This window comes from Ambystoma mexicanum, chromosome 8 (genome assembly GCF_040938575.1).
Source record: "Ambystoma mexicanum isolate Mex_15411 chromosome 8, UKY_AmexF1_1, whole genome shotgun sequence".
Classification (NCBI taxonomy): domain Eukaryota; kingdom Metazoa; phylum Chordata; class Amphibia; order Caudata; family Ambystomatidae; genus Ambystoma; species Ambystoma mexicanum.
This window is the reverse complement of record NC_090929.1, coordinates 902,778,710-902,804,425: the sequence shown is the minus strand read 5'-3', so window position 1 is coordinate 902,804,425 and position 25,716 is coordinate 902,778,710.

The window sequence follows — 25,716 nt, the reverse complement described above, 5'->3', positions numbered from 1 at the left end:
CAATATCATTAGGAAGAATTACTAATTTACAAATAGCCACACATGTCAGCATTGTTACGCATTTCGCTGAACAACCAGTGTGTCAAATCAGCCATTCTCCACGTCTCAGGGGCGTGAGTAAAGATCCAACTTTCTTTAATTGAAAATAAGTCTGAAGGAGGGTGCCACCGTGATCTCGGCAGCACTTTCCAAAAATTACAATTACCTCGTTATTTTACAAAAGTGCTGCCGAGATTTTGCAATTCGCCCGTTCTCTACAGAAACAGGCTGATGGCAGGCAGTGTACTGGCGTGCATTGCGACGACGCTGAAACCCACTTGAGAATAATCGTGGTGCCTGGGCGTCAGGAAAAGGCGCGGTGAAGCATTCTGTTTAGCACGCTCACTGCGCCTCAATGAGAATCGGTCCCCCAGTGATTCAGCGAACAGGCGCACTCCGGGAGGCGGACATACAGCTGAAATACCAGGATGACGCTTAGGTTTTACAATTTTGAATATTAAATGATGCCTCTGCCATGATTCACGGTGCCAAGGAATGCCTGGCTTCAGTTCCTGTTGGAGGCGCCTGAAGCCCAAAGGCTGCTGTATCAGGTGACAGCTCATCTAATGGAGTATGGGAGCATAGAGGTTGCTAGGGAAACCGAATGGGATGTAATTGTGACTCCTACTGATGTTTAAATTCTGTTGGTGTGCCTGGCTATACCTCTTGCCTACGACCATCGATGGTAAATTGCGACACCAAAGGAACACACCAAGCTAAACCACTTCAAAAGGTCCAATGAATGGCTGATGGCACCAAAGCGGGCAGCACAAATAACATGGGCTCTAGCAGTTTTACTGCCCAGGTACCTCGGACGGCATCTACCCACCATGTTGACCTTCTAAAATGGTAACTTACTTCTGGAAGCAATGGGCCGCAGTGAGTATCCAGTTTTTGTGAATGAGTGTCCCGCCACACACATGGACATATTTCTTGCTTCCTCTAGGCCGCACCTTATAAAAATAATCATAGTTAGTACAAATGATAGCGTGCACAGAGAAAAGAAGCATAGTGGTATCATTCCTAAGCACTGATCCATTTTTCCAAAGAGAAATATAATCACATTCCACGTTTCTATGTAATGAAATGGCTCTTGTGGTTACCTAATGGGGAAGAAAAACAGAATGTGTGTCTGAATATTGAACCAGTAGAGGTGCCATGTTGTATTCTAACTCTAAAAGAAGGGGTGCAGTAAAGGGTTATGCTGGAGCAGAATTTGAGATCATGCCATCCAAAAAGTGGGGAGCATTTGTGCGACTAGGTCTTGTGGGGAATGAGTGGCAAGTGATTCAGTGAAAGGTTTATGCTGATGTCAGCAAAAAACTGTCCCATCCCTTTGGCCTCCCTTTATTCTGAGTGTTAAGCACTTAGCCTACAGCGTGGGCTATTTCAGAGCTATTCCGAGTTTCTTACAGAGTACACATAAAACAATATGACTGTAGACCGTGCTATTTTGGCACGTGCACCCACATTTTGCACCCAGATTTAGCAGTGACACCTGCAGCAGACACGACATCCTTTGGTGCGTGTTAAATGCAGCGGTATTACTGTATACCGCTGTATTACCGCACTGCCCAACTATGAGTTGGGCGGAAAGTTGGAGAATTCACCTCCAGCTATGAGCTGGTGGTAAATCTGCGAACTTTCCACATGATTGCTGTGGAATTACCGCTGTGGTAAATTCCCCAGAAATGCCCCAGGGTGTCCTATGGACTTCAAATAAATGGGGACTAATACCGACCACCTCCACTTGCAATCTGGCGGTAATACTGCCGGACCAAGAGGTGGTAACGTAATTCCATTTGGTAGTATCTCGGCAGATTTACCGCCGAGATACCACCAAACTTATAATGAGGCCCATTATTGTCTGCTAAACCAATCTTTGTTGTCCCGATGGCCACAATTGAGGACATGAATGCTGTCCAACAGACAATAGTCAAAAGAGGAAGGGGGCAAGTGGAGGCCACTTGACTTTCTGTGCTGGGTTTGAACAGCTCAGACAAGCACTTTCCAATCAGCATAGAGCACAAGGCAACAAGAGTGAGAGAAGGTGTCTCTGGAGGATAGCTCAGGGGAAACGCGCTCGCCTTGGAAGCAAGACAACGCAGAGCAACACAGGTTCAATCCCCGAGTCCAGTGCTTAGAAACCTCTAGAATTAAGCGCATTATAAATAACCAATTACAATACAATTACAATTACAAGGCCCATGAAACATGTGAAGCATATACACAGGTTCAACATGATCCCCGTCTGGTCTGTCGGCAGTTTAAAGTCTAGAGTGAAGTAACTTGTCTTTGCCACGCAGTCGATGTTAGGGACCTCTAGTCACATAGCTGTCTCAAGCATGTCGTTGTGCCGGCAGATAGTAGAACAAATGCAGAATATGTCCAGTCTCACACTTCTCTGAAGGGCACTGGAAGCAGCCAGGTTAATCCTTATCACCGGTATCTATACACACTGTAGCATGGGCTCAACCAACACTTTTCAAAACCACTCCTCCTCCTCCTCCTCCCATGCCTCCTCAACAAAAGACTCCAGCCTCACCTATGAGGCGCTGGGCCGCGTGTTCCTACACTCGTTCCCTCTGCAAAGGAGGGATGAGCCAGACATCGGGATCAGTGGTCGAAGTGAGTGGGAGCGGTGCTGCTCTACTTTTTTAAAATTACCTTTTACTGTTACTTTTATTTTAAAAAGAAACTGTTCCGGAATGGTTTACTTTGAAAATAAAAGTGTAGGAAGAAGTTGAAACTTGCACGCTCCCTTGAACAGCAGGCGCATTTGTTTGGGGGTTGTATTGCATGTGTGAGGGGGCGTGGCAATGGGGTTTGTGGGGCAGGCCAACAGGGAACATTGTTCCACTACTTCTTTTTGTACACTTCGACCACTGATCGGGATACAGTCTCTTTAAACCAGGCGGTAGGACTGGACTGTGGATTGGGCTGAGGTCATGTTGGGTTCACAATGGAAGGATACAGGGGTCATGGAAGGTTACGGGAGCCATGTTGGATTTAGGGAGGGAGGCAGAATTGCACATGTGTCATGCTAGCTTCAGGGAAGAAGGTGTAGTAAATTCTTATAAAGATGAGAGGAGGCTGTCGGTTAGCTTGATGTCCTTTATTAACTGGGCGACATCTGCTGCAAACATATGCACATAAACGTGCCAAAACAACCAGGCAACGTGCCTGTTAACAGCTGCAGGGCTGGGGGGCTGGGGTGCCTTGTGGTGCAGGCCCCAAGCCCAAATCTCGGAGGAGCCGTCCGGACGCGTCCTGATGCGTCCTCTGCCGCTCCCGTCGTGCGCGCGGCGCACGCGGGGGTGGTCTTGGTGCGGCCGCGAGATCTCGCGAGAGTGGGGCTCTCGTGATATCTCTACACACCTCCCCTGGGTAATGCAAAGGAAGTTCATTGCAAGACATAGTCTTTGTATCTCACCGGTCTTCTGTGCTCTCTACTGGGTCGGCCACCTTCTCCGGTGCGGACTTCCGTCTGCTCCTGTTCTGGTTCAGACCGAGGTGTTTCCGGTTCCATCTCTGTTTCTTCCCTCTCTCTGTCGTCCCTCTCTGGCTCGCGTTCTTCCCTTCGCTCATAGTCTAATCCTCCTTCCGCATGTGATCTCTCCGGGGTCCTCGCTCTTTCTTGTCTCTTCTGATAAAGGGCTACTCTTTCCAGATTCCACGTGCGCCCATCTTCGGTGCGAACATGGTTGGTTCCCCTGTGACTCACTTTGATGGGTCTGCTGAACCGCGAGCCTGTGATTTGATCTTTTTTTGGCAGTCTTATTTTGACCCAATCTCCCCTTCCCATGTCTGATGCTTGCTTGGTTCTTCTTCTTCGGTCACTCCATGTTTTCATGCGTGCCTTGCTGTTTTCAATTCTCCACACCACCTCTGACATGTCAACTGCTTCATCCTCTCTTACTTTGGACAGCCATGGGGGTATGAGCGTGGAGGCTGCACTCCCCCCTCTCTACATTCAAAACGGGGATATTTGCGTGATCCTGTTGGGAGTGAGCCTGTGGGCCGCTATGGCCTCCTTGGTTGTTTTCAGTGGGTCCATTCCAGAGGCTGTGGCAAGTTGGATGGCCCCTTTAATGAACCTGTTGGCCCTCTCTACGAGCCCATTGGCTTGGGGATGATACAAAGCCGCTTTCTTTTGGCCTATATGGTGCTTTCTCAGGAATTGTTCCATGTCCCGTGATATAAGTTGTACCCCATTGTCCGTCACTACCTCCTTGGGGAGGCCTTCCCTTTGAAAAATTTCAGTGAGGACTTTGATTACTGTCGCGGTGGTGATGTTCGGGACGAACTCCGCCTCGACCCACTTGGATAGGTAATCTACCAGCACTATGCCGTACTGATGTTCTGGCGCCATCGCCTCCAGGGGTCCTATAAAGTCTATGCCCACTTTTGACCACACCGCTTCTGGTACTTCTGTGGGAATTAGAGGTGCCTGTCTGACTTTTAATCTTTTGTCGCTATTGAGGAACTCATGACTCAGCTCTATCATGGTGCGAATATCTTGGTCCATGGAAGGCCACCAGTAGGCCTCTCTGACTCTGCGACGGGTCATCGTGTTTCCCAGGTGACCCGCATGGGCTCTGCAGAGAATGGTTCTCCTCATGCCTACGGGTGGGATTATCTGGTCCGTTTTCATTATTATTCCGTCCGTTTCAGATATCTCCTCGGCCACCTTCCAATAGGGTCTGATGCCTTCTGGCATTGCTTTTTCATCGGGCCACCCTTCCTTGATCCAGTCTCGGATTTTTGCCATGGTCGGGTCTTTTCCGTCTTCTTCCAACCAGTGTTTTTCACTGAGTTCCAGGTAATCAGGTGCTTTTATATCAGTGATGGATGCCACGATGCACTCCCCTTGTAGAAACGTGGTGGCCTTGTCTTTGCCCTCTGGCAGTGTCGACATGCAGTCTGCCTGCGAGTTCTTCCATCCTGAGATCCTGCACTTCAAACGTGTACTCCTGCAGTTTTGCTGCAATGCGTGCCAATCTGGGTGTAGACACTTTTGTGCCTCCCGGGCTGAGCATGTGGATGAGGGGTTTATGGTCTGTCACCAATTTGAATTTCGTGCCCCACACATATGTTCTGAAATGTTCTACCGCCCATGCACATGCCAACATTTCCTTTTCTATGGTGGAGTAGTTCTGTTCCGCCGAGGACAAAACCTTCGAGGCAAAGGCTACCACATGTTCCGTGTCTCCTTTCTTCTGCGTTAGAACGGCTCCTAGTCCATACGCACTGGCATCCGTGGTGATGACTGTCTCCCACTCTGGGTTAAATGGCTGTAAACACGGCGCTTCCATGATGTGCCATTTTATACTTTCGACCGCCTTCTTTTGGGGTTCTTGCCACAAGAATTCCGAACCTTTTTTGATGAGGTCACGGAGTGGTGCCGAGGTTTCTGAGAACTTGGGGATAAATTTGGCGTAATACTCCGCCAGTCCGAGAAATGATCTTACTTCATCTTTGCTGGTGGGTTCCGGTGCTTTAATTATGACATGCATCAAGTTTTGTTTGGGACTAATCCCTTTTTCTGAGATTTTGTACCCCAAGTACTCGACTTCTTTCGCTTTGAATACGCATTTTTCATGGCGTAGTCTCACACCTGCTTCTTGCAGCTTGGTCAGGACAGTTCTCAGTGTGGCATTGTGTGTCTGTTCATCCCCTGCGTACACGAGGATGTCATCCTGAAAATAGGCAACATTTCTGACCTTCCGTAGCAGGACGTCCATCATGCGTTGGAAAGCTGATGCCGCTGACGATAAGCCGAATGGCATCTTGGTGAACTGATAGGTGCCAAACGGTGTGATGAATGCTGTGAGAGGTTTCGACTCTTCGTGCAATTGTATTTAGTGGTATGCGTTTCTCATATCCAATTTTGAGAATATTCTGGCTTCTTTCATCAACAGAATGAGTTTGTTTATGCTCGGTAGTGGGTAGTTGTCGGTGATGACTTCTAAGTTTAAACTGCGAAGGTCAATGCACACTCTCAGCTCTTGTGAGTTGGGCTTCTTTATGAGTACGACCGGGCTCAGCCATTCCGACGCTTCAATTTCTTCAATGACTCCCTCCACTCTCATTTTGTCCAATTGATTCCTGAGCGTGTCTCTTGCGGTTGCTGGTACTGGCCTCACTCGATGCTTGACTGGGACGGCATTCTTCTTGAGCATTATTTTATGGACAAAGCCCTTGATGTGTCCCTGCTCCTCCGAGAAAAGTTTTGGATAGTCACTCTTGTCAATGGGCCCGCTCCTCGCGCCGACAGACAGTACCTGGTCTTCTGTGCTGAGGTCCAGTTTGATTTTCAGCTTGTCTTGGTCGTCCCATGCCAGCACTGCTGGGCCTTCATGACTGAAGTACACTCTGGTGATGGTTTCTCTTCCCTTAAACTCCACTTTTCCATTGATATATCACAGTAGTTTGACTGACGTCCTACCGAAAACTGTGGGTTTGTGTCGTGTAGTGTGAACTTGGACCTTTTCTTTTCCCACCATTTCTTTGTAGGTTCGTAGGGGTATGATGGTGAGATCCGACCCGGAGTCCGCCATGACTTTTGTTTCTAGGCCGTCGATTTTGATTATACAATGGGGCTTTTCTCTTCTCGCCCTTGTGCTGCTTACCATAATGACGGTGGGTCTCCCTCCTCTTCTGAGGACGATTCTCTCTCGATGTTGCGATCTGTGTTTACGCTGGTAACTTTCTTGTTCCTCCATCGACACACAATCGAAAAATGGCCAATGCGTTTGCAGATGGAGCACTCTTTATCTCTGGCTGGGCACTCCCTGTCGAACGCCAGGTGTTTCGTGCTGGTGCACCTGTGGCATTTCAGGGGTTCTTTCTTGCCCCCTCTCCCCTCTCTCGGGTCTGGTGCCTGTCTTTCCTTTCTCGAGTGAAATGTAACCGCTTGAATTTCGGTGGAACTCTGAGCTCCTGTGAGTTCTCTTCGTCTTCCCGCTGTTTCTTCGACTGCTCTGGCAATTTCAATCGCTTTCTCTAGCTGTAACTCTTTCTCCACTATGAATTTATCTTGAACTTTCCTGCTGTTTGTGTGGACTACCAACATATCGCAGATGAGGCTCTCAGCATTGTTGCCAAAACTGCACAGCGCCGCCAGTTCCCGCAGCTTGCTGACGTAATCGTCAACGGGTTCTGAGATTTCTTGTTTGCGGCTGTAAAAACGTATTCTGTGCAACACCGTGTTTTCTTTGCTGGCAAATCTCTTTACGATTCTCCTTACTGCCTCCTTAAAGACATCATCGTTGTCACCCGCCACCGGAATCGGGGTGAGACTCTCAAACACCCTCTGCCCTTCCACTCCCAAGGCGTTAAGTAACATAGCCCTGCGCCGTGCCGCTGAAAATCCTGCCCCTCCCAGTGCCTCCACATACGTCGTGAATAAGGGTTGCCATTGCGGCCACGGGATGGCAGGTCTACCTGGAGTTTGCAGGAAGGGCGGTGGTGGCGTCGCTCCTTGCATGTTCTCACGTGGGTTGTAGTGGTGATCCTCGTCGCCAATTTATGTAGTAAATTCTTATAAAGATGACAGGAGGCTGTCGGTTAGCTTGATGTCCTTTATTAACTGGGCGACATCTGCTGCAAACATATGCACATAAACGTGCCAAAACAACCAGGCAATGTGCCTGTTAACAGCTGCAGGGCTGGGGGGCTGGAGTGCCTTGTGGTGCAGGCCCCAAGCCCAAATCTCGGAGGAGCCGTCCGGACGTGTCCTGATGCGCCCCCTGCCGCTCCCGTCATGCGTGCGGCGCGCGCGGGGGCGGTCTTGGTGCGGCCACGAGATCTCGCGAGAGTGGGGCTCTCGCGATATCTCTACAGAAGGCAGAATGAGACTGTGGTGATATTGGATTTTGGGAGAATGTAGCCTTGAAATTGGGTCATGCTGGGTTTAGGGTGGAAGGTAGAATGGGAATGTGGTCATGCTGGGATTAGGGGAAGGTAGAACTGCACTGGGGTCATGCTGGGTTTAGGGCAGAAGGTAGGATGGGAATGTGGTCATGCTGGATTTAGGGGCATGGCAGGATTGGACTGGGGTCATGCTGGGTTTAGGGGGAAAGTAGGATGGGACTGGGTCATGCTGGGTTTAGGGGGTAGGTAGGATGGGAATGTAGTCAAGCTGGGTTTAGGGGGGAAGGTAGAATTGCACTGGGGTCATGCTGGGTTTGGGGGAAGGTAGGATGGCACTGGGGTCATGCTGGATTTAGGGGCATGGCAGGATTGGACTGGGGTCATGCTGGGTTTAGGGGGAAGGTAGGATGGGACTGGCGGTGATTGTGTGATTATGGAGCGAGATAGGATTGGACTGTGGATTAGAATGGGGTTATGTTGATGCTTGGGACAGAGAGGAAGGATTGTAATTCTTTTCCAAGCGGTATGTTGGGTATAGGGGGATAGGATTGTTATGGATCATTTAAGATGTGCCTGGGGGTTGGAGAGGTGCTATGGTAGGGCTGTTGCTGTGTATGTTCCCTTCGCATTTGTTTGAAGTAAGGAGATGTTGCACCACATTGTCTGCCCTTTGTCACTGTTCCAATCTGGCAGGTGAAGTGGCATAATTCTCCTATCTTCAGGTCGCCCCCCTGCCCCCACACCACTGCTGGGGGCACGGGCGCATTGCAGCATATGGCCATGCTGAGCAATAGGCAGAATTTCCGCACAACCTTTCTGGATTTTATTGGAGGGCCCTTGTCTTCAGCAAACACCAAAAGCTGCTCTTCTAAAGCCTAACACCTCTTTCTAGAGTATTCCTTGTTTAAATATGTACACTGTTGTTCCCAAACCCCTTCGTGGTCGAAGGCTACTGAGCCAGGGCCAAAAGTCATTGCAGCAACACATACCCAGCGCTAGGTTTCAAATATTGCAATCCGGAACATGTGTTTCATGTACCTTTAGAAATGTTGCTGCCAATGTGCTGTGTGACCAATTTGACTTCCCGATTTTCGTCACAAGGACCTGTGAGTGATATTGCCATGTGTTTAAGGCTGGTGAGGACGCTTATACACATATCCCAGGGACACATTTCACAGATCGTTTTGCAAGTCCAATCCCATAAGGACTTCAAATACCAGAATCCACCTCTCGCACAAAGGGACAGAATCCGGGAAACTGAACTGAGAATCCAAGATGAGGAAGACTATCAGAAAACCCTACTCAGCCCACAAAAGTACTCTGCCCACCTCGAAAAGAGCATTAATGGGAGATCCGCACCTCGCTTCCACTTAACAACCACAGGCATAGAGATAAATGCAACTTTCCCCTGTGAAACAACCAGACAGACAAAGAGATATTTGAAAAAAGGGAAACACACGTTTTTCACTTCACTACAACTACAAACACAGCAGAAAGAACGTCTCCTGCAGCCTACACCTCTGTTGAAACAATGCGAGAAACACCCACACAACATAAAATATAGAAGACACATTTTAACACACTCTTCCGTCAGACAAAATGACTTTATAGCACACAATCGAATCTGCTGAATACAGAAGACAGCCAGAGAGGACTGCATGATGGGGAAGTCCTGCAGACCAAAGTGGAGAGGCCAGACAGTAGCACCAACCAAAACTTGTACCACAGCACTGGAAATAAATCCAAAAAGGAGGCCTGGGGGGGGGACGTGAAACGTTTCCCCCTGGGGTTATTTTGACGCTGCACAGGCCAGCGAGGTGGCCGTGTGCAGAGCGTCCCATGGGTATTTAAGGTCACGGAAGGTTCGGGAAGCAGGCGACGGTTGGGGATTCTGGTTTTTCCCACCCGCGCGCCCCTTTTGTTCGGATTGTTCCAGGTATCAGGCTTTACTTTTCTGGGTGGGGGGGAGGTTTCCTCTCTCAATTTTGTTGTCATGGGATCATTTTCCTTTTAAATTTTCTGGAGGCTTTTGGTACCATTTTCAGGTTTTGTTTAGGTAGTTTTATGTGACAGGTTGGGGCGTTAGTTTTGTCTTTGTGATGTTCGTTATTCGTTGCTGATGTGGCAAGTCAGACTGGCTGCAGGGCATGGGTAAGAGGAGATTGGTGTAGAAGGGAGTTTTGATGGGTCTGGGAAGCTGTTGTGGTTGGCGGGGGCATGGCCCCTTTAGATGTGGGGGGAGGGAGGCACAATGGGGGAATGGCGCGGCAAAGGATGGGGGTGGTGCTGTTTGCACAAGCGTGCTACCCCGGGGGAGCAGGTATTGAACCTGAAGGGGCATGGAACAGGGAAAAAATGGGACGCCTTGAGAAGTGGCAAGGAGACTGTTGGGACCAAGGGATGCTTAGGGAGGAAGTTTATTTATTCATTTATTAATTATTTAATTGTTGAGGAAATGAAAGTTTTAGTTAATTAAATTGGCTGTTAAAATAGTTTGTTAGTTTGTAAGGCCAGGGAGCCAGGTAAGCAGTTATTTGTAAGCTTTGACCTGTCACATTAAAGCGACTTTTTCCACTCTAATACGAGCAGTGGTGGCTGCTATCATAGGGCGGCCGGGCGCTGCCCCCCCAGAAAAGAAAGAGAGAAGCTAAAAGAGATTCAATCAGAGAAGTTCTCTGATTGAATCTCTTTTAGATTCTAGAAGGTGCCTTTCCTTTGCCAACAGCGCAGGGGCGCTGTGGCAAGGCTAGGCTATGTGTATGTCTGTGACTGTGTAGGGCCGGGCACGGCATTCATAGCGGGGGGGGGCCCAATTTATTCTTCTTTTTTAATAGTAGAGTGCGTGGAGCTTCTAGCTCCACGCACTCTACGTAGTCCCTTTAATTAGCAGGCTGGCGGGGCGCTTCAGTGTTGGCCACGCCAGCATAAAATGTGCACAAACAGAGCACTGAAGTTTCCTTCCCCCTAGCAACAGTAATGTCATTGGCTGTTTTCCAGCCAATGACAAACCTTGCATTGGCTGGCAAACAGCCAATGACATTACTGTATCTATGCAGGTGGCGTAGGGTGTGTACGTGCGCCTGCGCCACCTTCACACTTCTCTTCCCGACAAGAGCGACGAGTGGACAAGACGACCGGGCCTGTTGAGACCAGAGAGAGACAGCTCTGGGCCCTTGCCTGCAGTAAGTTACTAGTACCCACTGTTTCGGGCGTGTGTGTAACACGGTCCCTACACAGTCAGCACTGAAAGATGTGCAAGCCAGGGCCTTCACGTCTTTCAGTGCTGACTGTAGGGGCCATGTAGGCAACTTGTGTCACTAAGGCCGCCTGAATTAGAAGCCAGGCTTCTTTCTGAGTCGGGCAGTGCCCTTCTCTCGTCTTTGACAAGAGAGGTGCCCAGCCCGACTCAGAAAGAAGCCTGTTGTGCTGTGCATGGTGTGACCGTGCCAGAGAGGTGCCCGACTGCTTGCGGACCCCAGGGTGTCTCCAGCAACGTCCGGTGCTGGAGACACCTTGGGGCCTGTGGGGTAGTTGGCAGCCCTGGGCCCTGATTCAGGGATAGGCCTGACTGGGCCTGTCCTGCTGCATCAGACCCTGGCAAGCCTGGCCGGCCTGCCCTGCTGCATCGGCGCATGCACAGAATAAAAAATCATTTTTTATTCAGTTACTTAACTGAATAAAAATCATCTATTTGTGTGTGCGCGTCGCGTGCACTGCAGTGGCATGCACGCAGCCAGGCCAGGCAGAACGCCAGCTTTCCCATACGCTTCAGCATAGCACGGTGCTTTGTTTGCGATAAGTGTAGGATTCCCAGGGCTGAGCAATTTCTGTGTTTTTATGGCACTGTGCATTGTTGCCAAATAACTGATAATAATTGCGAAGTGGGTTTTGTGAATTTATGTGATGCCTGGATTCGATTAAATATGTTTGTCAATAAAGGTTGCAATTGGCTTACATTGGGATTTCATAATGGCGTGTGGAGTTAATATTTTGTGTAAACATGCTTTGTCGGTAACTGAAATGTACATCCCGCCTGAACGGGACGGATCCCGTCCGGTTTTGGAGCCTCCACATGGTCTGACGTAGCTTTTATTTACGGCAGATAAAGGGAGTGAATTTCGCAAGACAAGCACACGTTTTTATTTCTTGAAAGCATTCTGGTTCTGTGCAGCATATTGAGAAGGAATGCAATGTTATATGTGGCGAACAAACTTACTGTTTGCTATGTATTATTAATGAATGTTGGTTATTAATAAAGGTACATTCCCAGTGACCTTTTGTGGATAATTATTCTTAAATTATATGTACATATAATAATGGGAAAATTAGGTGTTTGGGTGAATACACGCAGAGTTTAGTATTAGACTACATTAATATAAGTGTGGAAATTATTTTGCTTTAAATCTATGAAGTTTGACTAACCTACAGGTCTGTAAAATGACAATATGGAAAACAATTTGAGGATGATTAGGACAGGTTTGATTGGCATGCGGCCACGTAGGAAGCGAAGCAGGGTCTGTTTGGGTTGTTCATTGGATGGGAGACTGCACAGTTCTTGACACGTTATGGGTTGAGCTCCTTTAAAGTCAGGGCTGTTGCACGGGCATAACTCCGTGTGCTTTGGATGTACTGGGGCATTACCAGCACCCCTCGTTATCACACAGGCACTGTGCATGTTTAGGACACTCGTGTCATGAGAGTTGGAGAACTTTTTCAACTCTCAATTAAGGGTCACCCGGGGCACAATGGCAATACCAATGGAAAAGGGTGAGTTGCACATATAAAGGTGCTGGCAAGCACAAGCAGAGAGGGAGCATAGGAGTAAAAGCTTACTGGGGTGATATTTGTAATCAACAGTTATTGTCTTTCCTGAGGAGTTTCACCTCTTTGCATGGGGAAGCTCCTCACACAAGTAAATACACACAAAGTACATGTTTCCAGAGTCACTGCCAGTCCCATCCTCTCTCCATAAATTCCTATCCCTATTAAACATGAGACATCTGTTTAACAGTCTCCACACAAACTTGCTCAAATATGCTTTAAAATGTATTTCCAAATTGTGCAATTATCAGGAGAGCGCAGCTGCCCTTGAAAGAATTATAGTTGTAGATTGCGCATTCAGAGAGTGAGGAGATGTTCCTCTGTGCCCTGTGCCTGCATCCATTCCAGTTTGCAAATTCACTTTAACCTCTGATACGACACCAAAGGGGTGTTGCTAGGTCTGGCAAAGATCCGGGGCTACACTAATGTCGGGATTGTCAGGACTCGGGGGCTAGCTAGCCTTTTGGTTGAAGCCCCTGAGATTCTATCTGGGGCTACAACCAAAAGACACAGGGCTATAGCTCCCCACAGCCTCCCCAGAAATGCCTCTGGTGCCCAAGGGTCCAACGCTATCCAAGGGAGTTGTGCAGGGCTGCTTTGCCTTTGATTGTCCGCCGCCACCGTTGTTTCCATGCCGGGCGATCACAACTCCTGCAGGCGTGAGGTGATGTTCCCGCCAGGTCTGACCTGGCGGGTTTAACACCGCCCGCCTGCAGGCGGACGAGGAAACACCGGCAGCATTACAAGATTCTGCCGGTGTTTCCATGATCCCCATTCCCATTGAGTCCAATTGGACTCAATGGGAATGGGGATTAACACCATTCCGCCTCCGTGATTCCCGGGAAACCGGGGTTGTAATGCCCCGGTAATTTCGGGAATCACGGAGGCGGAATGGTAATACAAGTCCGGCGGTAACCAGGCGGTTTTACCGCCTCGGTTACTGCCAGACTCGTAATGAGGCCCTATGAGTCCCAGAACCTAATTTACAAAAGTGTTTTACAATTGCACAATTCCATTGGAAAACGTTTTGTAAATCAGGCCTTCCGTTTTTTCTTCATATGTCGCAATTTTCCCGGGTGCTGAAAGAGCCATCTTTCCTCTATCTTGAGAACATTTCTCAAGAGTGGACAAGCAGAGCTAACGCTCACAATGGGTAACTGAGCCAGCACCATTTTCCCTTTTTTTCTCATCGTCACCGTGAGAGAGATGGAAAACTCGCCACTGCTCGCTATCTACTTGTAGTTACGTGAGGCAAATATGCGTGCAGTGCTGGTGCGTACTATAACTATGCACTCTCTGAGGGCTGTTTTCATGCGTTCCTCCGCTGCCATCCGGCCCCTCCCTGAATATGCTCCACATTGTCTTCAAATCGATCTATGGCCGCACAACTCTGAGCACAGTCCATCTCCTAGCCCCTAATCCTGCCTGAGCCCATTCACGAAACCACTTCTAGCACCTTTGCTAGACAAAGAATTCTGTACTATCCATCCCCAATCTCCTCTGAGTACATGGCATCTACTACCATAAATGTATGTCAACAATGTAAGTAGAAGCTGGGTGGCGGGGTGGCGAGTGGCGATGAATGTAGGAAGGAGATCCCGCTGCAATAGCAAAGGACCTTCATGGACATATGCGTGGCAGGGCACCCAGCCCGATTACACTATAATGTTGGACATTGGACTTTATCGTTGGAACTTGCAGTACCATTTCGGTACTGCAAGTTCCAGAGAAAACATTTGTGTAGGTTCGTGGAGTTTAAAACACGCACACCTTTTAACGTTTTCAAAAACACTATTAGAAGCAAATATCCTCTCTTGGTTTTGTGTGTGTGTTGATTTTATGAAAGACAAATGCCATTCGTCATGTGCAATTTGGGTGGTTAATTTATGCAAAGCCAATTTAATGAAATGTGCATATTTCACCTTGAAATGCGAATTTCTGGCGACAGCACAACCCATTGCATTTGCTGATTAGTCCCCCCACTTGGACTTGACCCCTTCTATCACTTCTTGTACACAGGGATCAAAAGCCACATCACTCTGTCGAGAGGTGGGTCACTGCCGGCGCCCATGACTGGGAGGCATGCATTGCAGAGGAATTTCTTGAGACTCTCTCATCCATCTTGTTACAGTACACGGGAAACCCCTCCAGGTAAGAGACCTCCTTTATGCAGAACATAATTCAGCCATACGTAGACAATGACTGAGTGATTTCACGTCTGCATGGCATTTGTGGCATTATCGGCATTGTATGTACGACCTGGTGGCCTTATTAGTTTGGGCTATTTGCGCCACCTATTAGGCAAAACGTGAGCATTAGCATACCGATAGGGAGAAATGGCACATGTGGAGGGACACACAGCTTGTTGGTGCTGTTTGGTTATTTGCCCACCCATTGACTTCCCATGGCCATGCTAATCTCTATGGCCATTTCCTCGTAGTACCTTCCCTTCCCCGCCCATAACTCCTCTTCATGGGAATTCTATGAGCTCGAGTCGATTAATTAAAGCCTTACCATTAAACTTGGTACTTAGGGCCTGCCCGTGTTTTTACAGCAGTCTTCTAACAGTTAATGACTTGATGGAGCTGTAGACCTACTTCTGCTGTAATGAAAATGTCTTAACCAGGTTTGACCAGGTTTGCCTTCCGCCACTCGATTTGTAAGCGCTATACATGTCTTTCACTAAAGGACTGTTAAAAACAAGCATTGGCAAAGCCAACAGCTTTGGCCTGTGTATAATTATTAGGCATTTGCCAGGCACTGCTATTATATGCCCAGGCACTTGCACCATTTTGCAGCTGCTACCATTAATGATGAATTTCTTTATATATACACCATAGTACCAGCTATTCTCAAATTTACAAGCTGCTGTAAAATACACCACCACACTTGCACACGTAAGAATAATGTACCACCATTAGTATGTAAAACCTAATGCTTTTTATGTCATATTTCGGTGGGTTTTGGACAGTAAATAGCATATTTTGGAGGCCAGTTTCAAAAAAATGTGCGGTGGGAGAACCACCCCACTTCGGTGGTGTGGGCTTGCAATCTGCGCGCGCTCGCTCTGAAAATTCGCCCGGGGATCTTTACGCCCCACCAGCTTTCAAACTCACCAGCCGCCACTGAATACGAGTCTGGGTTTTTGTGCAGTAAGTCAAAATGGCAGCTGACCTGTTCAGATGATTGCACCCCAGACACAGCAGAACAACGTATCTTTGGCACTGTGCATGCTCATACAAGTCACCTGTCATCTCCAGCACCCTTGGGAGAAACTATTTAGCCCAAGCCCTATATAAGGGGCAGCTCCCGGAACAGCAGTAAAAGGCAAGGCAAAACCCAGCCATTGAAAAAAGGAAGACCGAAAGATAAACTACAGAATGGAGGAAAGGGAGAAGAAAGAGGGCATCTGGAGACCAAAAGAAGGCTGAAGGGGACAATACTGAAGAGGAGAAGAATGTGAGCAGGTAAGCTTACCCATAGAAGTGCAGATGGGGAGTGCGAAAGTTTCCCTTGTGTGGGAAGGCAGACAATGTGGCCCATGACCGGACAGTGGCTCGGGCACTTGGAAAGGCATTTGAGAAACTGTGAGCAGGGGACTTTATGCTCAGAGGAGAGAGACAGAGGTGGCGGCCTGCAAATAGACTAAGGCTGTGGCATGTGAACAGGTAGCAAAAATAAAAGCAGAGACTATGGCCAACGAGATGTTGGAGAGAGAAAAGGTTGAACCCCAAGGGAACAAGTGAGCGGAAAGCTCCAGGCACGTAAGAAAAAGTGGAAGGAAAAGGCTGAACTTCTGGCCAACGAAAGGTTGCAGAAAGGAACACCTGACTGCCTGGTCAGCAAAAAGGTAGAGAAAGGAAAGGCAGATGAATCATGTACAAGGATGGACAAGCCAGAAAAGTGACCAGGGAATTAACACAGGAAGACGAAAAAACCAGAGGGATGGCCCGTTCACTAACCCATGGAGAAGACAAGCCAGAAGAGTGGCCTGGGCATTGACACGTGGTGATGATAAGCCGAAAGGGTGGTCTGGGCACTAACCCAGGGAGATGACAAGCCAGAAGAGTGGCCGGGGCATTGACACATGGATATGATAAGCAGAAAGGGTGGCCTGGGCACTAACCCAGGGAGAGGACAAGCCAGAAGAGTGGCCTGGGCATTGACACATGTTGACGATAAGCCGAAAGGGAGGCCTGGGCACTAACCCAGGGAGAAGACAAGCCAGAAGAGTGGCCGGGGCATTGACACATCGATATGATAAGCCGAAAGGGTGGCCTGGGCACTAACCCAGGGAGAGGACAAGCCAGAAGAGTGGCCTGGGCATTGACACATGGTGATGATAAGCCGAAAGGGAGGCCTGGGCACTAACCCAGGGAGAGGACAAGCCAGAAGAGTGGCCTGGGCATTGACACATGGTGATGATAAACCAAAAGGGTGGCCTGGGCACTAACCCAGGGAGAGGACAAGCCAGAAGAGTGGCGGGGGCATTGGCACACAGAGATAATAAGCCGATAGGGTGGCCTGGGCACTAACGCAGGGAGAAGACAAGCCAGAAGAGTGGCCGAGGCATTGACACACGGTGATGATAAGCCGAAAGGGTAGCCTGGACACTAACCCAGGGAGAAGACAAGCCAGAAGAGTGGCCGGGGCATTGGCACACGGAGATAATAAGCCGAAAGGGTGGCCTGGACACTAACCCAGGGAGAGGACAAGCCAGAAGAGTGGCCGGGGCATTGACACATGGTGATGATAAGCCGAAAGGGTCGCCTGGACACTAACCTAGGGAGAAGATAAGCCAGAAGAGTGGCCGGGGCATTGGCACCCAGAGATAATAAGCCGAAAGGCTGGCCTGGACACTCATCCAGAGAATAAAACAATTCAGAAGAGTGGCTCAAGCACTAACCAAGGGATAAAAACAGGCTGGAAGATTGGCCCGGGCACTAACCCAGAGGGCACAGTTGGATTCCTTTCTGTGCAAGTTAATGCAATAATGATAACATCCATGTCGTCACCTATACCCACCCAGGCGCTTCTCTCCCCTCTCCCACCATCCATAGTATATTAACCTTATCTTCAACTGATGTCAGAGAGCATCTCTGTTTTAACAGTGACAGTACCAAAATAATCCTATCCAGCCACGTCAGCCAGACAGCTTTACCATCCTCAAGGCCCCCTGCTTCAGGCCATTCCCTATCGCCCAACACTCAGGCTTGGAATCTAGGTTCATCCTTGAATCTACGCTCACTTTTGCACCACTTCCATGCAACCTGCAAGAAAGCCAACTTCCAACAGCACCTATTATAGAACATCATTTCTCTACTGGAGTTTCCCCAGAGAAAATTACTGATTGAAAAGCTCATACTATCTCACTTTGCTTCTGTATTGGTATGCCGGCAGGGGCCTTCAATATCTGATCAATAAGCTCCAATTAGTTAATCTCTGGGCCAACAGACTTCAGTGCAAACTGAAGAAATTGGATCACATTTCTTGCAGCCTCACCTCACAGAATTAGCTGCCCATTGATAGGAGCATCGCCTACCTACAGTATCATATGTTCAACTCACAAGACCTTCCACAACTTAGGCTCCGATTTCATGAATAGACTGTTCAATCTCTATACCCTGACCATACTAACCAGTTCAGCCAAACAAACTTCTACTCATCAGTTCTAGGTTCAACAAAAGAAGAGCCGGAGGCAGGAAACGTACATGTATCAACTGTGAGGAATCTGGACTATTTGTCCCTTCTGCGCAGAGTGGAGCCACCCCCTTTGAGGCTAGGCAGGTAAGCCCACTAAGCAAGACCCTCCCTAGTGGTCTGGGAAAGTGGGACCTCACTGGGAGTGACTCCCCTCTAGGGGACAAGGACCCCAATTCCTATGAGGAACTCCTTCTCAAGAATACATTGGGGGTCATTACGACCCAGGCGTTAACCATGGCGCTGTTAGCGCCATGGTTGACGCCGGTATTTTACCGATTGCGCCATGGTGGATGGCGGAATTACCGCCCCATTCCAAGGTTGGTGGGGCGGTAATTCCCCATTCACCATTGGCCCTTCCCCATTCCCATTTTTGCCCCCATAGGGCTTAATGGGAATGGGGAAGGCGGTAATTACGGTACTGCAAATTGCAGTACCGTAATTACCTTGAAAGTCCCTTTGCGGGTTCCTTTGGTAAAACCAGCCGTTAAGGTGGGGACCCGCAAAGGGACCTCGTAATTAGGCGGTAAGGGGTTAATGGCGCCACCACCTTTTACGGCGCCATTAACCCCTTACCGCCTGGGTCGTAATGAGGCCCATTGTCTGCATTTATGGCAATCAACAGGACTAATGTTACTTCCATTTTGGATTCAAACAGCCGTGACATAATTCAATTTCTTTTGATTCAGGTAATGCTGGACTCCCACTTAACTCAACAGTCACAGAGGAATGACACACCCCTTTTTTAATGGTAACAAATATAAAAAGATGAGGAACTTTTAATGGAGGAGAGAGACTACTACGCTGAGGTGAACCTCTGATGGGAAGACGTCCTGGAGGGGCGGAGTCATACTAGATCGCAGAGCCGGCGGTAGCCTCGAGCAGATCGCTAGCAATACACCGTAAGGCTGGCGTCCCGAACCACAAGGAAGCCGAGAACGAGACAGAGGTGGTATAGAGACCGTCTCATCTGGTGGTGTGATTACACGGGAGCTGTGGTGGGCCTGCTGCCTTTTAACTGACTCTGTGACCAGACAACCACAGAGAGATCGGATCAGCGACCTTCGCCAGAGAAGTGTGTCAACTGCCGAGCCGGGTAGAACAAGGGAAGCGAATGCGCCAGAGAAGGTAACGCCGGGTAGAGGGGCTAGCAGCTTTGTCCACGAGTGTTGGAGAAACCAAGAAGGTAATGGGAGCCTGGAAAACCCAAACACTGAACACGGGGTAGACACCCAACTGAGGCCCTGCTGCATTAAATATATCAGAGGGCCAGAGGGCTTTGGGGAGCCCTAGAAAACTAAGTCACATTGTCTTCCGAGGCTGGAGAAGCCAAAAGGATTAAGAGAGACTTAAAAACCCAAATGCTGAGCATGGGCAGACACCCAACAGAAGCCTTGCTGCATTAAATTTATCAGAGACCTAGTGGGCTTTGGGGAGCCCTAGAGAACTAAGTGACTTGGGCATAAGAGGCTGGAGAAGCCGAAACGGTTACAGGAGCCTAAGAAACCAGAATGCTGGACACGGTCCAGCGCACAAGAGAAACTCTGCTGAAGTAATCACATTAGAACACTGGAGGGCTTTGGAGAGCTCTAGAAAATCAATCCATTTTCCTATAAGGAATGGGAGAATTCGAAAGCATTATGGGAGCACAGAAATCCCAAATATTGGACACAGACAGATACCTAAAAGTCACTCTGTTGAACTAAGCATATACAAGTGCAAGAGTGCTTCGGGGAGTCCAAGAAATACTAACATTAGGGGAAAGACTGGGGTCAGAGAGAACCTGGAGGGTTCCACTGCCCAAACCCTGAACAAGAACACTATAAAATAGAAGATATAAATATGGGGGAATCACACTAAGAAAATCCCCTTTCCCTTTAAAGAACAGAAAGTATTGGATGTATGTGAAGTCTTATAACTTGCCCTGAAAAACGTGCAAGGAGGCAGAAAAACTGTACTGTGAAGTTTGAACATTTGAAAAAAACCTTATTTGTAGTTGGGTCCAACAAAGCCTGAGTGGAATGGCTATTGCTCTGATCTATCTGTGTTACTTTTCTTTAAGTGGCAGGGCCAGATGGCAAGGAGGTTTTGGACTGAGGACTATATTAATTTTGACATTTGACAAATACCCTTAGTTTCGTTTGTTGTGTATGGAAATACCCTCATTTTTAAATAAAACTTATTGAACATGCTAAGTTCTAGTCCGACTTCTTCTTCTGGCTCACCACACAAAGCTGATCCTTGCACACTATTCCCATTCACATAAGACAAATCCAGAACCATAGGAGGTTCAAAAGCAAATTCAAGTTACGAATGTTGGGCCAGGTCACCTTTCAGTAATAATTAACTTTGCTTTCCTCCTTTGTTAAGGCTTCTCCCAAGAGGGCCCTGCATTGACTATTCTGTTTACGAAATCGCTGAGGGCCACCTGAGAGTGCACCATGATCATTATAATGCAACTCCTTGTTATCCCATCTCTCTGGTCACCCTAACCCCACACAAGCATTCTGATGCTGCATATTCATAACTAGTGTGAGAGCCAGTATACACGGGCCAAAGCGTGTAAAGAAAGACATTTTCAGAATGTTCATTTTGACTGTATCGCTCAAACAGTAGGACCACTATATATCATAAGGCAACAGCTCCTTCTAGCGGTGACAGCAGGTGAAGCGGGCCTGACTGCATCAGACAAACATACCCGACCTTTTATTATATAGGATGTACCGTGTTACAAGCATCCAATAAAATAAATATATTAAAATGTACTGGGAGTGCCTTCTACAGATGTGATAGTCAACTGTTAGTCATGATGTCTATCTCAGAATATGCTTGAATTTCTCTTTCACCCGCCTCCTCTGCCTCCTCACCTGAATGTTCGTTTTCGGATGATTCGTCAGAAGGAATGTCTGTTCTCTCTCTCCAAGCTGCAGCAGGCTTTTTATTGGAGAATTTAGGATGGGCTCTTCCGGAGGCCACCCTGCCTGATGCAATTGCTCGGCAGTGGGGACCTCCAGGGAGACCACCCCACTGGCAGGGAAAAGCTTTGCTGAAAAACCCCTGTTGATGTAGAACGATGTTGGCAGAATCCGGAGGTTTTAACTGAATTCGGTGACGTAGAAAAGTGGTGGTCTTCTTTGTGGAGGACTGCAAGGACCAGCATGCACCGGTGAGATCTTTATCCCGGTAAGGAGTTGAAGAGTAAGGCGATCCAACATAGAGTAGGGAGCTCCGACAGAAAGACGGAGTGAGGAAGGTTCCAGGCACGTCTGAGGGTCCGGCGCAGAACTGCCTTTGCTGCAAGGAATGACCACGGGAAGCGTGGTAAGTGGATTGGAAACCCGAGAGGTAAAGTGAAACCAAACGGGAAAGGATACGTTCCGAGGAGCGGAACGTAGGGGAGGAAGGGAAACAGAGGAAGACAGGAGAGGAGGGCAAGGAAGGAAAAGAGCACAAGAGTATGCAGAGTACAACTTGACAGCGTGTAAACCCGAAAGCAATGAGGGTTGCAACGCGCTGTCGAAAGCTGCTGACAAGCATAAATACACGTCACTAACAGGAAGTGGAAACACTAGAATGCTGCATTCGCTTCTGCCATGAGACAATATGGCTCAACCCTTCCTCCATTGATTCCACAACTTCCATGGTCGGCGGATCATGACAGTCTAGTTCCAGGAGATTTTCAGGCCTACAGCATAGACCATATGCACATTAGAAGGATCAAAGGATGTGTAAGGAACTGAAACACATTTGGAAAACAAGCTATCACACATAATGTGTCTGTCATGATATTGACCGTTGGTGAAGATAATGGGCCTCATTACGAGCCTGGCAGTAATGCAGCTGTAAATCCACAGAATTACAGTAAAAAACTGATTCCCATGACCGAAACTCACTCCTGTAGCCTCACCACGAGATTATGAACGGTGGAAAGGCAGTATAAAGCACAATTTTTGAAGTCCAAAAGGCTCCAATGGGATTTTGGAGGAATTACCACAAGCGGTAATTCTTCCGATTTTTGGCCTTAAAGTCAAGACTCCAGCGTGCTGCTGGAGGTAAATTCTCCACTTCAAGTTCAAACTCGGAATTCCGGAGGTACTTCATAAACAGCAGTAATTACGTTACTGCCAAAAACATTACTGCCACTTTTTACCACAGCGCCGAATTAATAATGAGGCCCAATGTGTTCATACATGACAGGGAATGGCTTGCATGACCTGTGTAATTATTTTGTAGAACGCTGGCTGTGTTATTACATTGTGTGATGTTGACATCTCATCCCAAATATACAGGATTTGTGGCTTCCATGTCTAGGTGATTCGCTGATGGTATCTGTTGTCATGTCATGTTGGTTGGTGACATTCTGATGTTATATACTCTAACCGTTCATTCTTCAAAATTGCTCTTGCTTTTTCTCCTGAAGGGCAGCTATGGGTAGTACAAATATTTGACATAAGGCTATAAAGTGTGTTTCTGATGCATTTGTGATGCATTGAAGGGTGGTTTGTTTGGCCTTCTGGGCCTTTTCTATGCCTTTCAAGTCAGTCTCCTTGTAGATACGGGGGCATTTAGGATGCAGATACAAGATAATACTAATTTATGTTGCTTCTGATCTTTCCTGTGTAAAATATGCATTGCCAATTCGACATGTAGAAAGCTGCCCATGTTTAATAGTAGTAGTTGCAGTATATTTGTGAGCTAATGGTATTCGTCCTAATTCTGAAATGTTGCCAAACGCTACAAATTATGGCCTTCGTCTACAGCTCGTACTTTGCCGGTTCCATGTAATTTCCACGAAGTAAATTACTTTCTGTTAATTTACTTCGTGGAAATTACTTCGACAGATTACTTGCGAAATGTATTTTTTATGGGTGGTGTGCTCCACAAACCACCTTCCCCCTTCACTACAACCCTTACACCCAACCCCTGCCCACCTCTCCCCCCTTTCACCTCTTAACCCACAAATAAATACATTTCGATGTAAACTGTCAAAGTAATTTCCATAAAGTAAATTACCACAAATTAATGTACTTTGTGGAAACAACGCGAGACCATCAGAACATGTTTGAATTACAGTACTGATTTTGGTCTAACTATTAAAAGCTTGAAGGTTTCATTGCATTGAATGCTTTCTGTGTATAAATGTACTTTTAACTAGCCTTGCCGAGGTGGCCACCTGGAAGGAGATACATTGGCTGAAGACTCAACCGAACAAGTCGGAAGTGATGACGGTGCTGCTGGAAGGCTGCTTGAGATTGTGTTGAGGGGTGTGTGAGCTATTCTTACTTAACCGTAGGCCCCTCTTCCCTGTAACTTGGTGTGAAACTTGTAAACCCTCTCTAGGCCCAGCAGCAAATTGTGGGTGGTGGTCACTGGTCCCCAATTCCACCCCACCCTCTACTCGAAGAGTCAGGAAGGGGACTTTCTCACACATGGCAACTGGAACTGCTATTGGCATTCACTGGCTGCAGCAAAATGTATTTGTTGCACCATACCACTCATCCGGAGTCCTACTGCCAGCAAGTCTCACTGCAAGCATGGATAAACAAATGAGCATTGCAAATCTCTGTAATATATGACATATGAGTCACAATCAGAGTCTCACATCCTAGTCCATCGTCTTAGTCTTTCATCCTTGTCCTATTCTCTTATCCTGGTCCTATTCTCATGACTTTTCCCCCATCCCAGTCTTTCATCCTATCCCATACCCTAGTTCTAGTCCCAAATCCTAATCCTATTTCTGTGTCATGTCTCTCATTCTAGAGCTATCCGCATACATTGATTCAGTCCCTTATTTTATACATGTGTCTGAGCTCTCATCCTGGTCCCACGTCCGATCTTAGTCCTTTGTCTTAAAAGGATAAGGACGTGGCAGTAGGAGGAGGACGAGGATCTAAAAGTAGGATGAGTCTAGGCCGATGAACGAGGTTGAGTCACTAAAACTGGATGGGGGCCCTCGTCCTCCTCATAGTCCTGTGTGTTAGTACTTCTACTTAGTCCATAATCTTTCTTTCCTAATCTCTAATCTTAATTTCTTGTCTTTAGTCTAGTCGCTCATTGTACTCCATTGTTCTAGTTCCTCTTCCTATTCCTTCATTATAGTTACTCATTCTAGGTCTAGTCTCTCGTCCTAGTACCCTGTTCTAGTTTTACTCCTGCGTCCTAGTTCCTAATTCTAGTTGTAGTCCCCCATTCCAGTTATCATACCCATTACTAAAGCCTCATACTAGTGCTAGTCTTTATTCCTAGTCCTAGTCTATCATCTTAATCCCAATCCCTCATATTAGTCCTCATATCTCTCCTTAGCTCTAGTATCTCTTATTTTCTTAGTCCCACATGATAGCCATAGTCTCTTGTCCCAGTACCTCATTCTAGGCTTTCATCCATTTTACAGTCTCTCATTCTAGTCCTAGTCTCTCATCCTAATCTTTCATCCTACTCTGTCGTCCTTGCTTCTCATGGTCACTCATCTTAGTCTCTTACTCATATCCCACTCTCTCATCCTACTCTCTTGTTCTAGCCTCTCATCATAGTCCTAGTCTATTGTCCTAGTCTCTCATCCTAGACTCTCATCCTAGTCCCTCATCCTAATCCCTTGTCTCTAACCCCTAATTCCTCATCCCCACTCCCTTGTCCCTATGTATTGTTCTTGTCACTTATCCTAGTGGGTCCCTTAACTTAGGCCTAGTCCCTTGTCTTAGGTCCTCATCCAAGTTCCTTGTCCTGGTGCCTTGTCTTTCATCTTAGTCCCTTGCCCAAGTCCTCATCCTAGTTCCTTGTTCCTTGAACTAATCTTAGTCTTTCATCCTAGTTTCTCATCCAATTTTAGTGCCTCACCCAAGTCCATCAGCCAAGTCTCTTTTCTATTCCTTCCCTCCGGCCCCCTGTTTCTCATACCCAGTCTCTCGCCCCTAGTCTCTTGTCCTCGCCCTAGTACTTCATCCTAGTTCCTCATTTTAGCCTCTCATCTCAGTCTTGATCCCTCATCCTACTTCTAGTCCCTCATCAGTCCCACATCCTATTACAAGTCCCTCATCCTAGTACAATTCTCTCATCCCAGCCCTCATTTTTATCTCAGGCCCTCGTCCCAGTAACTCGTCCTTGTCCCACTCCCATGTCCCACTCTCTTGTCTTCGTACAAGTCTCTCATCCTCGCCCAAGTCTCTCATCCAAGTCCAAGGCCTTGTCTCTCATTGTAGTCTCTCATGGCAGTCTCTTACTCTCGTCCCAGTCCTGCATCCTAGTTCCTCATCCTTGTTTTAGTTCCTCATCCTAATCCTTTGC